We start from the raw sequence: 17791 nt of genomic DNA on the forward strand, positions 1-17791 counted from the left end.
CCCTAGGCAGATTGTGTAGAGTCTCAACATCCATTTCCTTATCCGCAAAATGTGGGTAATAAATACATGTGACTCTCCTACACAGTTCATTGTGAAATACAGGTAGAATAAAGATTTTCATCAGTTGGGAAACTTTCTCAAAATTGTGGATGAGTTTTATTTCTCTGAAATGAGACTGCAGAAACAGAAAATGAGGGAGGATAGAAAAATTTAATGTGCTTAAGCTAGTTAATGGGTTAAATTTGCATAGAATCCTTATTTTACTTTTGGATTATTACTTGCACAACTTGCTGATTTAGCAGTCTACAAAATATTCTATTAAAAAATTATCAGTTGAAATTTTAAGGACCTCTATAGATACACTCTGGTCAGCCCTAAAACAAATTTCCCATGACAGTACCCAAAGCTATGAAATGAAGGACCCTCTTAATTGCTCTTATATGCTCATATAATCTGAATGGTACATAAGTAGCAATAAAAGCTGAAATAGCCCTAAGGACTCACACATGACAGGCAGTCTGTGGTAAGAAATAGAGATTCAAGGATAACAACATGAATCAGTTTTTAAGTATACTGCTTGCAGTGAGAGAGCAATAGCACAGAACGTATTTTATTTGTACATGCAAAAATCATGCAAAAATAGTTTCTAATAATAAAAATGCCATTATATGATATTGCAAGAAATTTTTCAGCCTACTGTTCCTAGAGAAATCCACAAAAATCTAATCAGCAGCTGTTCTCCATGGATTTCAAAATGCAAATTGATTTGTTCATTTTTCTGGTTTAAGAAACATAATATGTGCCTGCTGTCCATGAGATTCTTTAGATTTCCTTGACTGAAGACAAAGTACTTATTAATACCTATGAATTTATGCCTCCCGGGTCACACTAAAAGCATAAAAGCTTACAAGGGTCTATTGAATGACTTTTAGAAATATATGGAATCTCAAATTATCAGGAAAAATGCTTTAAAATATTTTTAATTTTGGAAACAACCAAGATTGTCATTATGTTTTAATTCTTATTTTCCTATGGATCATGAAACTGAAAAACTAAAGTTTTACCACAAATCTTTATTCAAAAGTACTTAAGCTAATATGATATTCTCTAGTGAAGGTAATATTTAGTGGACAGTATTTAAGATATAGGCAGAAGATATTTTATATACGCAGGAAGTCAATTCAAATGATTTTTATCATGAATTGAAAATCTTCCACACAAATTGATCCCTGGGCTTAATCTAACAAATATACAATATGTGCAAAGTACACTGCAAACACTAAGTGTGCTGAGTTGAAACTGTTATATATCCCAGAAAAGCCAAGTATTAAATTTTAATTCTACGTTGTGGGGGCAGACCTAGTATTTGTTTTTTTTAATTTTTTATTTTATTATTTTTTTAAGACCTAGTATTTGGGTGGGATCTTTTGATTAGGTTGTTTCCGTGGAGATGTGACTCACCCAATTGTGGGTGAGATCATTTGATTAGATTTTTTACAGAAGTGTGACCCTGCCCATTCAAGATGGGTCTTACTTAATTTACTGGAGTCTTTAAAAGACCTCATGGAGAGAGAAAGATCTCAGAGCCAACACAGAGAGTGGAAAGATGAAACCAAAAGGAGATGTCTGGAGAAGCAAAAGGAATGCCCCTTAGCAGAAACCAGAAGGATCCACAGGAACTGAGAGAACCATTTTGAAACCAAGCAGGAGGGTCAGCAGACATTGTTGTGTATTTTCCCTTGTGGTAGAGGAAACTTCTCCTCTGAGAAGTTAGCCTCTTATTGGTACTTTAGTTTGGACATTTCATGGCCTTATAATTGTAACTTGTCAATTCATTTCTGGTATATTGTATTTGTTGACATTAGCAAACCGAAATTCTAAGACATAAAGAAAACTTTTGCCCCCATGGAAACATGCTTTGGATGGGAATATTTCAACAAAGCTTGATGTTTCTTGGTGTTCATAGGTACAATATTACTGAGAAAATGCAGTGCCTAAAGATAGTTGAATAAGGGGGAATTTAGGTATGGGCAGTTATCAGAAAAATGCATGTGGGGAAAGTATTTGCACACTTCCAGATGTTTTGTCAGGACTTTGCCAGATGACATATGCAAGGGGATGAAGGCATGAAGCGACACAGCATGATGAGCAAACTACAGGTAGTTAGATATAATTTGCCTAAAGTTAGAAATGATAAGGTGAATTTGAACAATTACCCTTTTGTAAGAAACCAGGAAATTGAGTGTTGTTTCACTCTACAGTTCATAAGAATCCTTTAAGCAGAATTTTAAAGGTAATTTTCTTAGGGAGATTTTTCTAAGAGCTGTACTGATTAAAGTAGAGACAGGAGACCAAAAAGGGGGAAGGAAAAGAGATGTTGAAAAAAATGGAAATGGGGGAACTCAGAACAGAAAGACCTACAGTATAAAAGTACCTTCTCTTTTGTGATGCACTGATGTGCTGCGTAATGGAAAGGGACATTTATCTCTGCCCAGTTTCAGCCATGAGTAAGGGCGTGGCTACTGGGACTTTCACAAATTGAGGTATAAAGGTAGGCAGATGACTTTTTGGGAAGAAATAGGCTATTTAAAAAATTGTTTAGATTTTATTAAAATAAGGACATTAGGAAAAAATTAAGAGTTTTGATGTACATCCCATCCATTAATAACCACAATTTTCATGCATGGTAAAGAATATCAGGGGTTGTGAAATCTCACAGGATTCAAGATTGTTGATATGGTAGATATACAGAGGAGTCAATAGTGTGGTTGGAACAGTATTGATTAAAGCACATATCTTTAAGACTAGAAGTACAGGAGCTAGCTAGAATGCACTATTACACATATTCAAGGCAAGCCTAGTTTCATGTCTTTACATGGAAAATCAGAAGAGAAAACTTGAGGCAGAGTCAGCTAGTTGTGTCCTCCTTGATATCTTTTCATCTCTTCTTCTATAATAGATGTCTTGGTTGGGCACTTGGCCACTGATGAAAAACTACATTTCCCAGGCTTCCATCTTGCTGGTCATGGTCTCACAAGTAGGTTCTCAGACAATGGAATATTTGCAGAGGTGGTGTATGCACTTTCCAGGTCACATGAATAGAATGTGGACTTAGAAGTGAGAATTGAAGTGGTACGTTTAAACAGAAGATATAAAGCACAAATTGATACTAGCAAAACAACCATATTCATAGTATAGCCAGAGAACACAGTACAGACATGGTCCTCAGTGCCACAGAGATGTCAGTCATGAACTTCTGACATTCAGATTGTGAATGCCAGTGAAATATATAACTATATTGATTAATACACTGTGGTTTAGTCTTGTTATTAAAGGAAATATATAAGCTTAGTGTATTGAAATCATTCCAAATATGTATAGTAAATGTATTTCCTGATTATTGTTATTCACTTAGAAATTGAAGAAAACTATGGTGAATATGTTGTATTAGCTATCAGCAAACAAGCACCATGTTTTTATGCTGCCAAGGGGGAGAATTCCAGAAAAAAAATTCAATAATTTGAGCTAAGGGTGTAATACTGTACAGAAAGGTAATGTCATCCCATTCAGAATCCCATCCTATGAAGGCAGGAATTAAACCTAGGGCTGTCTTCTAAGGAGAAAAAAAAACTACATCGATTAATAATAAACCACAAATTAATAACTTATCAAACACTTTATATCTTCAAATAGGAGGTAATCTTTATGAGGAAGAATGAAAACAAGTGATACTGCATATCTGTAAATAAATCATTCTAATTTAATCATCACTTATAATGTCACATATGGCTTTATATTTGCTAAAGTACTTATCCAAGCATTATTATATGGTAAATGTAAAGCTACAATTGGCATGAAGCATCTTATTTAAGCCTTAAAACAAGGCTTCCTTGTTTTGAGGCAGAAAGGTATCATATAACCATAAGAAAACATGCCCAGGAAGTTTGGGTTACACACTCAGTGATATACAGTAAGTGATATCTGGGGTATTTTCCTCCAGTATGTAATCTTTTAATCTTCATTGTATTTTGTTTCCTTTCACAATATCTAATATATATTTATCATTTACCGCATACACTAACTGTACTGCAATCTTTACATATTTCAACTCATTTAATACACTCCTCATTTTACCAATGAAGAAATCTGAGGTACAGTGAAGTCTGAGGTTACCTGTTTCACATATTAACAAAATCTTTACTTAAAATCAGCTCTATCTGAAAGAAAACTTTGTGCTTTTAATAACTGTTCTACAAAATTTACATACTTGTTTTTTTAACAGAAATTTACCAAATGCAAGTAATAATCTCTGATCAAGCATGTTTTACAGTATCATATCTGAATTTATTAGTTATTAAATACTAATTAATAAAATGATCAGGGGAAACGTCATTCATTAAGAAAAAAATCAAGGCTGGATAATTAGGGAGAACTTTGGGATATTCAATAATAAGATAGTTGTTTGATTGTCTGCACAAAGATTAGGTATTTATAAAGGTTGAGAGGGCCAAACCTGTTCGCTTCACTTAAAAATAATGAGTTTTTTCTGCAAACCTTTCTATGCCCAGAAAAGCTCCAATTTAATCTGTTGACATGAGGTAATGGGAATTACTGTTATTGAAATATTACCTGGAGCATATATATATGTATATATATATTAAAATAACTTCGTAATTAAAAGTTTTCTTAAATTAATTTATCTGAGTAATTTTTCACCTAAGAGAGTCCTGAGCAAATGGAGTGTAGTAATGAGAGTCACATGGTCCCTGATGATAAAATGAAGGTTCTGGACAAGTGTCATTAAAATAAAATGTCTTAAGCACATACCATCTCAAAGTAGTGAATTGTTCATATGTGAGTTACCTTGAAATGGCTTCTCATTATTAATCAAATGAAACTAACTTTCAACTAGAATTATTTATACCTTCATTGCTGTTTCAACAGTGTAAGCACAAAGTACATTGCGATACACATGCATATATGTTACATATATAGTTAGACATATGTATTCAATAAAACTCAACATATCTTTTTAAAATTTCATAAGATGCAAATGTGCTCATGGGCATCAAAACTGAAGTTCGTGTTTGGGAAAGTGTCATCTTTATGCCTTCTTTCTTATGGCAAACAGAGATTGAGGTTTTCCTCAATATTGCTTCATTTGAGCTTTCCCCTCTGTGGTTTCTGTTGCACTTGTGTGCCAGTGATATTGCAGGAGGCAATGGGAGAAATGCATAGGCTGATCCGCTGGGGTTTATTTTTCAGTTCAAAACATACAACAGGTCAGAACATCTAAGTGTCCATTTCAAGATGAACATTCTCATAAAGTGACCAGAGTTCAAACTTTATATTGTGTGCTTCTACTGCTATTAGTCAGGCTGGATCATATGTTGAGCTCCAAAAATAACTGGAGTTCTGAAATACCTATACATATCACAGTGACTATATTTGGGAAAGTATAGATTATCCTCTCATTTATTTCCAAAATCTTCTCCATGCATGTAGTTTCCTGTTTCGTTTCTTTTAAAATCTGTTTTATCTTGAGGATAACTACATAAAGCTATATAACATTATCGCTAGAAGATTTTTGTTAGCTGTGAATAGATCAGACAAGAAACTCATATTTCATGTGAATTTAATATACTATTTTTAATATTAACTGTAGGAACCAGTATAATATTAGAAGTCAATGGAAAACTAACCAAGGCTCATTTTCATGACATTAATTTTGAAATGCAAGAGTACATGGATGATTCATAAAGATGCCTAAGAGCAGTAGATAGTCTTTCAAAACCACAACATAGGGTTATGCTCTGTCACACATTTTTTTACCTACAAAAATGTGCTGTGTGAATATATTATACATTTCACAACTTGCTTTTTAATCTTTTAATAGACCTCTGGGAATAAGAAAGAGAAATGAAAGCTTTGCTATATATATTTATCATGTATGTTGCCTCCAAAGTAGCTCGAAATTAAAACATATAGGTCACTAAAATTTTAAAGCCAGTTGTGTTCCCAAATTCTGTGGCAACATTGTATGACAATAAACAAGGAAAATAAAGTAGACTCCATTTAAAAATGTAACTTTCATAATCTCAAAGTATGTATGTGCAGATTTATATGTGTAATTGCACATATGGATGGATCCATTCAATCAAGATTAATAATCAAAATAAGAATTTCAAATTAAAAAATTAAAAGCCAGAATTCATTTCTTTTATAGGTATAATATGCATTGAACAAACTTAATATAGTCCTAAATTGATCCAACTAATTTGATCAATTCTGGAAGTAAAATATGTGAAGACACTCAATGTCTGTCCAAAATTTTGAAATAAAATTGGGTGAGCGCCTGCCATGCTGGAGACCTGGGTTCAATTCCCAGTGCCTGGCCATACAAAAGCAAACAAACAAACAAAAAACAAGTTGGGTGGGGATAATACAGGGATGCAGAGAAGAAGGGGCACATGCTTGCTGATATTAGCCAGGAGATGGCTTTATACAAACATAAACGGGGCAAAGGAAGAACCTTTATGGAAGGTGCCGTTATCCATGTCAAGGGATTGCATTCATTATTCACTAGTTATATGCCAGCAAAATCTTCGTAGGAATGTCAAATAATACTGGGTCTGAATTTCCTGATCAGTAACATTGCCTGAATCGAATTCTTCAGTCCTGAATATTCTCATTTATTGAATCAAAACAATGACAACTAATGCTCATGTTTAAGGTGTGTATTGGAAACATTCATGGGAGCATTCATAAATGTTAACACATTATAAGTGACTACTCAGTATATCAAACAGCTATTGAACTAATCATGTCTGGCTCCACTGATATTGTAATGATTAAAAACAGACAGTATATTTTTACGTCTGAACCTATACAAAAGAAATTCCATTTAGGGACTAAAGAGGACAGAGTGGAGTATGGTGGCCAGTATTTTTTGTGCAATTCATCCTTGGCAATCTGTGCAAAGCCAGATCATGGAGGTTTGCCTACATGGGTTTGTCTAGGATAAGTTCACATCAAGGTTTATCCATAAAATTGAATGATAGAAATTTAAATAAAGTGATTAGAACCCTAGTTCACTAAACTATAGTCCCAGAAAGGGTATGAAGTAAATCCTGGTAATTGGATAAAGAGAATCTGCCTAAGGTGGACCAAGCGTATACTATTTATTGATGTAGAGGACTTAACCTGATTGTTTGGCGTCCCAAAAGCCACATTCAGTACCTGGTCACTAGACATTAAAGTGGGAGGAAGGAGAGGGAATTTTGAGATCTCTCAGTTTATGCCAGATTTTACTCTTAATGGGACAGAAAATTCCAAAATACTTCCAAGCATACAGGTACAACGTTGAATATATGTTACTTGAAGATAGGTTATCAATAATGGTTAGTGGTCATGACTGGAATTTGTACCACTTATCTCTATGGTCGGCTCTAAATTTGAGGCAGAGAGGAAGAAAAGACATAGATATTGAATTAGGGACTAATTTCCCAGCAACTTGGTTCCCTTGCACGTTTTCTTGACACCACCTTAACACTGCAACAAGGAGCACAGGCCCCTGCTGCTTGGAATTTTCTTAGAAGTCTAACACATTTTATTCCTTATAACTTTATATGTCACGTGGAAGCCTCAAGCAGATTCCCTGAAGTTTAAGTATTAAAAACTTATGTGTTCCAACATTAATTTATAAAATATCATACTTATAAATATTATTTATTCTAGTATTTCAGTTATTCTAAGTCAGTGAATAATATTTTTTTAGAATAATAATTGTCATATAATCTACTATTTTACTGAGTTGGACAAAAGCATAATGTTATATGATTGCTCCTTTGTTTTTTAATCAATAGAATTTCTATGTGATTGTTGATGATTTGAACTATGCAGTAGGTATAGTTTTTTATTTTATATTTTTGTGTATATGGTTGTGAATCAAAATAAATAGTTTTGTTGTCCAAGTATGTAAGTTTTGTTGTCTAAGTATATAAGTTTGTTCTCACTAACAAGCATTAATTCTCTAATTAAACATGTGTACACCCAAACAATATATAACCTCCATGGTCCTCTCTTCTGCTTTTAATACTTTTTCTTGTATTGTTGACTCATTTGTCAGTCTAAAAATAGACTACCCTCTCCCCATTTTTCATTTCATATTGTTTTCGCTTCCCAACTAGATTGTACACCCACTATGTTTGTGAGATAGTGCCACACCTTGGTTGTACATGTAGATTTCCATTGTGCGTGGCATAAGTAGAAAATTCATAGATAAAATTTTGATTGACACAATTGATGAGTTCAATTTTTCAGAGACCCTCTGAAAACTTTTACAAGCTGGCAACTATTTGGTCTTCCTATAAATAAATAGGGTTGCTCACATCATGTGGCAACCATTTAGATGTATATTACTTCAGCCTTTGAAGACCACTAAATGTGACTGTTTTTGAAAACTATTAGTTGTAACTACCTTTAGCTAATTTTATACCATCACCATCTTATTTAACTATCATGCTATTTAATGTCCTTTTCAATATTTAATACATTAATTAAAGTATCAAAAAGTGATTTTAAATGCTGTGAAATATTTATCATGACTGATGATTTAATTTGAAAGAGCACCTCATTTATCTATTTCGTGGTGTAGGGATCAAAATGTGTGCTTTATTTCCACTAGACTACTTTGCACTATTAACCATATAACATGACCAGAGATTTAAATATACATTGACACAAACTGAAAATATTATTTCCAAATACATGTGGTTTTTCTAATTAGTCATAAACTTTACTTGAATATGCTAATGAAGCATACATTAAAACAGTAAAGAGTTCCTGGCAGGAAATAAAATTATTGCTTTAATTTACTCAAAGAAAAAAAAAACTGTGTAATTTGTAAACCATGACAGTAATATAAAAAGAAAATCATGTGGACTATTTTGCTATGAGTCCTTAGCTGCTACTTGTCAGAAGTGCAGAAGTATGAAAAGAGTATAAGCTGAAAAGAATATAAACCTTAGCAGATGAATTATTTTAACTTAAATATCACTAACATCACTGTTTAGCTGCAAATGGTCGTTCTTTTTTTTTTACATGGGCAGGCACCAGGAATCGAGCGCTGGTCTCTGGCATGGCAGGTGAGAACTCTGCTACTGAGCCACAGTGGCCCGCTCTACTGCAAATGGTCTTTTCAAAGTATTTTTTTAATTATTTTCAAGACTAGTGACCCAGTAATACTTATAAAAATAATGCCGGAAACAGAAAGAAGTTTTTATCAAGTATGTTATATAATTTTAAATAATTATCCAGGAAGAGTCAGTGAAGTAAAGCCGAAAACAATGCGGTCTAAAGTAGCCACATATGAGAATTTCAACTTTCAATAAAAGCAAAATTCCACAAAGAAAAGTACTCCAACACTCATGACACCACAACATTGCCACATGACACATTTCAATGGATGAACCTAATTATTTCTGAGACTTTTATATCAGTCTGTAGTTTGGGGCCCGTACTAATTTATAAAGCTGGTTTATCCTTATGTAGAAGGTAAATGAATGAATGATGATGTACATACACAGACACATTCATGGATAGATTTCCCAATATTCGGGATGTGTCTCTCACAGGTATGGTTACTTTACCCCTAGATGGTGATAGTGCTTTACATTTGCATTTTCCCTGGATGCAGTACCTATTTGTGGGAAAGTTACACAGACTTCTAGAAATCAGCTACATCTGAGCTTTTTCTCTTCCTGGGTTCCCAACATGTAACTTCCTTATTCTCTTCAATTGAGGGAGAGATATTTTGGGATTTGGGGATTTTGTGAGTAGAAGTATATTGTGTGTCACATTCAGTCCAAGGCACTGACTTGTGTGTGTAAGAACCTTCAGTGATAAAGTGTCACATTATCCAGATATTGGTCCCAATCTACAAGGCCAGCACAGTTTCCATCAACCACGTCCCTATTTGAACACAATAGTTCCCACTGATCCATATTGAATATGAAAGAAAAATGACCTTTGTTGTTTGAGGTTTTGGTATTTTAAGTTAATTTGTAAATCCAATTTTCCATCATAGTACATCCTTTCCTAATACCGTCCTTAAAACTAGATATAGGAAATAAATATCTCTGTTGTTCCCTGTACCAGATTTCCTCCCTCATATCTTAGATATGTGAGACTGATATCGTGCTATGCCTTTTAAAAATATATTTTGTTAGAAAAGTCTTAAATTTACAAAAAAAACATGCAAAAATATAATTCCCATATAAACCCATATTATTAGCCCTGTATTTGTGTGTTAACTTTGCTATAATTGATGAAAGAATATTAATATAGTTGGATTATTAACTACAGTCCATAGTATACATTAGCATTAGTGTTTGCATTGTACAGTGCCATGGCTTTTAAAATTTTTAATTCTAGTACAGTATATACAGCATATATTTCCCCTTTTAATCATTCAAATATAAAATTCAGTGGTGATAATTACATTCACAATGTAGTGTTATCAACACAACCATATATTACCAGCACTTTTCCATCACCCAAAACAGAAACTATGTATGAATTAAGCATTAACTCTCCATTTCCTATCCTAACCATGACCCCTGGTAAACTGCATTCCAGTTTCCATATCTATGAATTTGCTTTTTCTAATTATTCCATATCAATAAGATCATACAACATATATCTTTTCATGTTTGGCTTACTTTACTTAACAAAATATCTTTAATGTACATCTACATTGTCACATGTATCAGAACTTCTTTCCTTTTTATGTATGAATGATATTCTAGTGTACAATATACCACATTTTGTTTACCTTATCATCTGTTTATGGATACTTAGGTTTCTTCCACCTTTTGGCAAATGTGAATAATGCTGTACCCAATAGTGTGTAAACATCTCTTCAAGTCCCCTGCTTTCAATTCTTTTGAAATACTTAGAAGTGGAATTGTCAAGTTGTATGGTAATTCTATACTTAACTTTCTGATGAACCACCAATCTATTTTCCACAGTGGCTGCGTTATTTTACATTCCCCCCAACAATGGAATGAGTGCCTCTAATTCTCCATATCTTCTCCAGTACTTGTTTGTTTCCATTTATTAAATGTAAAGCGAGTTGCTACAATGTTGCTTTATGGAGACAGATTCAGGATGCAGCAAAAACTTTCAGCAAATGATCACTTTATTACTTGCACAAAATAATGAGTCCAGAAATGGCAAATAATTTCCTTGTAATTTATACAACACAATCCAAAAGAGCAGAGGAAGAAGTATCGTAACAGTCAGTCTCCCAGGGTTTCTGAAGACTGCTTTGGGTCAGGGTTGATACAGCTCTGAACACTCCACCTCGTGCTGGAGAAGAGAGACAAAACTGGTTGATTGTGGTTTTTAACCACCTCACAGAGAGGGGGTTCCCAGAGAATTCTTGTGTTGATAACCTTCTGTGGCTGCTTGTTCCTGGTTTCCAGGTTTGAGGTCTGGCCAAGCTTTTTCATTAGTCTTAACATCTCCCTCCAGGATGTGGAATGGCGCACAACAGAAAATGTGGTGGGGACAGTAGAAGGCCAGAGGATGGTCACTTAGCATGTGTCTGTGACTTCCCCAGAGAAGGTGGGTGTAGGTGAGGGCTGGGATGTGGCTGCTTAACAGATATCTGTAACTTCTCTATGGCGGATGTGAAATGATGACTTATTTTTTATTTGTGTTTCATTTATACTTGATGTGGAGCATCTTTTCATTTGCGTATCTTCTTTGGAGAAATGTCTTCTCAAGTCTTTTGTCCATTTTTTAAATGGGTTCTTTGACTTCTTGCTGTTGAGTTGTAGGATTTTTTAACAGACTCCTGATGGTAAACCCTCATTAGATATGTGATTTCCAAATATTTTCTTCCAATTCTGTAGAATATCATTTTACTTTCATGACGAAGCCCTTTAATATGCAAAAATTTGAATTTTAATGACACCTGGATTTTTTCTTTTGTTTCCATGCTTTTGTTGTTAGTTTAGGAAACCATTTTCTAGCATAAGGTTCGGAAGTTCCTTCCTTTAACAATCTTTTGAAAGTTTTATAATTTTGGTTCATTTTTATAGGTCTTTGATCAGTTTTGAGTTAAGTTTTCAATATGGTATGAGGTAAGGATCTACCTTCATTCTTGTGTCTATGGATATTTCATTTTTGCCTCACCATTTGTTGAAGAGACACTTCTTTCCCCATTGAGCAAACTTGGTACCATTTCTGAAAATCATTTGGTCATAAATGTGATGGTTTAGTTCTGGACTCTCAATTTTATTCCATTGTACTACACCTGTCCTTGTGCCAGTACTATGTTATTTTCACTATCATAGCTTTATAATAAATTTCAAATTTGGGAAGTGTGAGTCTTTCAACTTTGCAATTATTACTCAAGATGATTTTGTCTATTCAGGGTCCCTTACCTTTCCATATAAATTTGATGATTGGCTTTTCTACTTCTGCAAAGAAAGCCATAGACATTTTGATTGAGATTGTTTTGAATTTGTAAAATGCTATGAACATAATTGACGTCTTAATAGTATTTAGTCATCCCATCCATGAACATGGAATATCTGTTCTACAATGTATTCAATTCATTTTTGATATCTTTTAGCAATGTTTTGTAGTTTTCCAGATACAAGGCACTTACATCCTGGGTTAAATTTATTCTTAGTAATGGACTACCTTAGTTGCTATTATGAATGGAATATTGTCCTTGATTTCTTCTTCATACTGATCATTATTAACCTACAGAAACACAACTGATTTTTACATGTTGTTTACTACACTACCACTTTTCTTAGTTTGGTTATTAATTCTTGTAGTGTTGCTGTGGGTTATTCAGGATTTTCTATATTTAGAATTATGTCATCTGCAAATAAGAGCATTTTAATTCTTCCATTACACCTGAGACACCTTTTCTTTCTTTCTTTTTTTTTTTTTTTTTCCTAATCACTCTGGCTACAACTCCCAGTTCAATATTACAATATTGAATAACAGAGGTGACAGTGGGCATTTGTATTGATCTTCTGATCTTAGAAGGAAAGCTTTTCAGTCTTTCACCATTGAATATGCTGTTAACTATGGGCATTTCACATATGCTTTATATCATTTACTACTTTTCTCTGTGTTTTTCCAAGAAGGGGTTCTGGATTTTGTCAATGATTTTTGTGCATCAATTAATATCGATGCAGTTTTTCCTTCAATAAACATGGTATGTTATATTAATTAACTTACTTGAGTTGAACCAACCTGGACTATGTGGGATTAATCTCACTAGATCATGGTATATAATTTTTTGTGTGTGCTGTTGGATTCACTGCACTATATTTTTTGAAGAATTTTACATCTATACTCATAAGGTATGTTGACCTGTAATTTTCTTTTCTTGATATGTCTTTAACTGACTTTGGTGTTAAGGTGCTATTTTCCTCATAGAATGACTTAGGATATTTTGCCTCTTAAATATTTGGGAAGATTTTTTTGTTATTTCTTCTTTGAATATTTTAGTCACTCACAAGTAGAGGCATTGGCTCACATGTTTTTTACCACTGGGAGACTGTTGATTACTGATTCAATTCCTTCACTTGTTATTGGTCTGTTGTGACCTGTGTCTTATAGAGTCAGTGAATGCAGTTTGTGTTTCTAGGAATTTGTCCGTGTCATCAATGTTATCTAATTTGTTGACATACAGCTATTCATGGTATTTCTTATAGTTTTTTTTTATTTCTGTTGTGCTGATATTTATGTATTCCCTTTTATTTTTGTTTTTATTTATTTGTATCCTTTTTTGTCTCATCAGACATAAAATTATTGGTTGGCAGTTCTTTTCCTCAGCACTTACATATCTCATCCCACTGCCTACATTGTTTCTCATGAGAAATCAGAATAAATTTTATAGATGCTCCCTTCTACATAATATGTGGCCTATCTTTTACAACTTTCTGGCTTCTCTTCTTGTCCTTGGCTTTTTATAATTTGATTCCCATGTGTTTTGCCATGGTTCTCTTCAAATTTATCCTGTTTACAGTGCAATGGACTTTTCAAATATTAAATTTTGAAATTCTCCTGCCATCATTTCTTTGTATATTCTGTCTGCCCCGTTCTTCCTTTCTTCTTCTTCTTGGACTCTCATGAGATATATATTGGTTTGTTTTTTCTAATTATTTTTTCTTCCTCTTCAATCTGAATCATTTTAAATATCTTATCTCAAGTACCCTGATTATTTCTTCTGTCTGAGCCATATGCTATTGAAACTCTCTAGGGAATTTTTCATTTTAGGTATTGTGGTCTTCATCTCCAGTATTTCTTTTAAATCTCTTTTTAAATTTCTATCTCTTTATTGAGATTCTGAAAAAGAGTGAGTTGAAAATGAGGGAGAATGAGTATAAAAAACACTATCAACACTGTCTTTTCTTTTCTTTTTTCCTGAAGAGGAAAGCAGAGAAAAGTTTGTTAATAGGAAAGAGCTTATTTTATTTTTTTAAATAGGAAACACAATAGCATTCTGGCTTACTCAATGGGATATTAACATTGTAAGATAGAAGAAGTAAAGGAAAATAGCTATATATATGTGTGTGTGTATGTATAGATAGGATGGAATGGGATTTGGTAGATGCACAAATGTAACAGGTGACTATAGATAGAGCATAAACTTCATAAATTAAGGGAAGAATATGTGAGGCCAGATACAAATAAGTGTTCAGATATGAATATGGGAGCCTGTGGAAAATCTCCTCAATTTTCTCTGTGAAAACAACAAAACCAAAATCAGTAGCAGGCAGTAGGATTTGGAGACATGAAGAGAGAAAAGAAGTATGAATTAGTCATTTAAGATTAGAGAGAGAGAGAGAGAGTAAATGGATTGAAAACATGACTGTTGAGCAGAAAAGGGTGGTGGAGGTTCTGATCTTAGTGGGCATGAAGTTTTTGTGACACATCAGTGTGTTTTCCCACAAAAAGTCAGATGCGTGAGTACAGGCAAAATTGAAAATTAAAGTTGAGTTGGAATTTTGCCAGATGATTATGAAGACCTGAGAGAGACAAAGAAATAGAGGTGGCAAATCCCAGAGTGACTTTGGGAAATTAAAATGAGAAGGTTAGGAATTTATATTGGAATGGGTGAGTGACAGCAATGCAATACAACCAAGGATTTATATATCTCAGAGGGGGAAAAAGAATTGTGCAGTTGACACCAAAGTGGGCAAGCAAGGTTGTGGTGGTTGGAAAGAAGGATGCTTGAAGCTGAGATTATGGAGGGTTGCAGCACTGTTGTTGATCACAAAGTATAACCCACTGGTTTATATGGTTTGGATAAGGAAGAAAACTATGAATCTAAAAATTTTATTACATACTTACTATATGCCAGGTATGAGTCTAAATGAAATGCACATATTAATTTATGAAATCCTCATGACAATATTATGAGGTAGGTGTGTCTACTATATAGATGAGGAAACTGAGACATAGATTGGTCAAATAACCTGCCCAAGGATGCTCAGCTATGACATGGGAGAAGTGGATTTTGAACCCAGTTTGTTTCCAGATTCTATGCTCTTGACATTTGGAGTGCACATTGGAAGACAGGAGGTTCAGGGTCTGCCAGATGTTTAGACATTCCATCTGCATAGGTTTAGAAATCACCAAGAGTGTAAGAGATCATGATTGTGAAATAAGCTAAATTCTTTTAGGAATGAGCCAAAGAGATTTGGAGATTAGTTGATGACTACCACAAGGATGCTTTTCTCAAGAGAAAGAAGGGAGAACAGGACAGTCTGGAGGGGGTAAGTATGACAATCGTCCTACTTCCAGTCTCAATATTAAGAATAATTTGGGGTAGAAAAAATAAAAGAGGATTTTGCAGTAGTGAATGACATTACATCATTGAAGAAGAGCCAAGTTTTAGTTTTAGTAAATATGTGAAAGGAAGCTCAAAGAAAAATTATTCATCTTGAAGCTGACTAAAAGTATAAGTTTCAGAGAGGCAGTGGAAATATTTCAATAAGGTGGAAGGGGTGGAAGATGAAGTCAGAAAAAGAAGTGTAGTGTTGATTATACATAAATATGTTTTATAGTATCTTAGATAATATGTGCATTATTTCAACTGTTTTCAAGAGCACATTTTTTAAAAGATGATGTAACAAGCTATGCAAATGTCTGAGCTTAACATTTTCGGGCAGCAGAAACAGCAAAGGCAAAGAATAATACCTGTAATTTTGATCTTCGTGCTGTGTGAAGTAAGTACAAAGTATCAATAATAATCATAATCATAACTGTATACATAGAAACAGATTGATTTGCTAATATGGAATTGGTTATGTAAATCATCATATATCCAGATCTTGAAATACTATGCAATCCTTAAAATTCTCATTTAAAAATATTTAGTAATACATGGAGATAGTCATGAAGTATTAGTAAATGTTAAGCATGAGCACTCATGATCAAATGACTTCTAATGGAGTTAGAAAATCCTTAATTGTGTCATGTGTGTATGATATAATTTTGTACAGATGATGTTAAAAGTTCATTTCAGCAATGAAAGCATTTTATAGTCAAGGTCTAAATTACACTGGTATTTAGTGCTGTGATAACTACGAGGAGAAAATTTTAAACAATAGTTCAAATAGGAGGTAAAATCTTACATATACTTTTTCCATATAACCTTTGTCCACCTTCCTATTTAAAGAGCCATAATTACTTTTCCCCTGTAGGTCGATGTGTTTCTGTTTCTAAGTCTAAAATCAATTACTCCTGGCACAGAGTAATTAAGTGAACTAATTAGATGCTGATTCAACTTAGGACCGTACTTCCTTTGAAATATTCTTGCGCTGAAACTTGACTATCAACTCTCTATTGTTAATATCTTTTCATCTTCTTCTCTGGTTGTTCTCGGGAAAATAATATTTGATTAGAAGAAAATAATTATTTAAATATTTTGTTTGTTTTTTACTCCTGGAAACTGAGAGGTTTCCTTCATATTTGAATTCACAAAGAAATGTATCTGGCTGTCTGTATCTACTACTATCAACTTCAGTACTCAAGTAAACCTCATTCCAATTATTTAAATACATTTCATACTGTAAATTGACATGAATTTGTTCCTGTTGTAGCTCTGAATTACTTTGTTGTTTTCTGGCTCATTGACATGAATTTGTTCCTGTTGTAGCTCTGAATTACTTTGTTGTTTTCTGGCTCATATTGCAAGAAACGTTTTGTCTATTATTTTTGCATTGATTTTAATTTGTTAAATTCTTATCCGAATTGATAATTCAATTATGTGCCTCTGAGATTTTGAAAATCTAACCCTCTTAGATAAAAAAGCAAATCAAATCAAATAACAAAAACTGAATAAGGCCAATGCTGTTTCTCTAGAATTAAATATGCATTATTGTATACGACTTAAGGGGTTTAGGGCTTTATTATATCTTACACATCCATTATATTTAAATGCATATGGCTAAATTTGTCTCTTACAGTAGATTCATTTTTCTCTTTCTTTCAAAGATAAACTATGTTTTTATCTAATATCAAAGATGCTCTGTAAAGACAAATTCATTCAGCATGGTGGTAATCTCTCAGCACCATCTATTTAAAATATGATGCAGGCACAACATTCATTGATTTAAAACTACTCTATGCTGTCTTAAGAGAACACGGGTCCTTGATCTAACTGGAATGTGATTGTGCCTGGATTGCAGATGTGGGATTTCCTGACCATGATGTTGTGAAAAACATCATGTGAACACAATAGTCGCCATCT

Source organism: Tamandua tetradactyla, chromosome 9, assembly GCF_023851605.1.
Source record: "Tamandua tetradactyla isolate mTamTet1 chromosome 9, mTamTet1.pri, whole genome shotgun sequence".
NCBI lineage: Eukaryota > Metazoa > Chordata > Mammalia > Pilosa > Myrmecophagidae > Tamandua > Tamandua tetradactyla.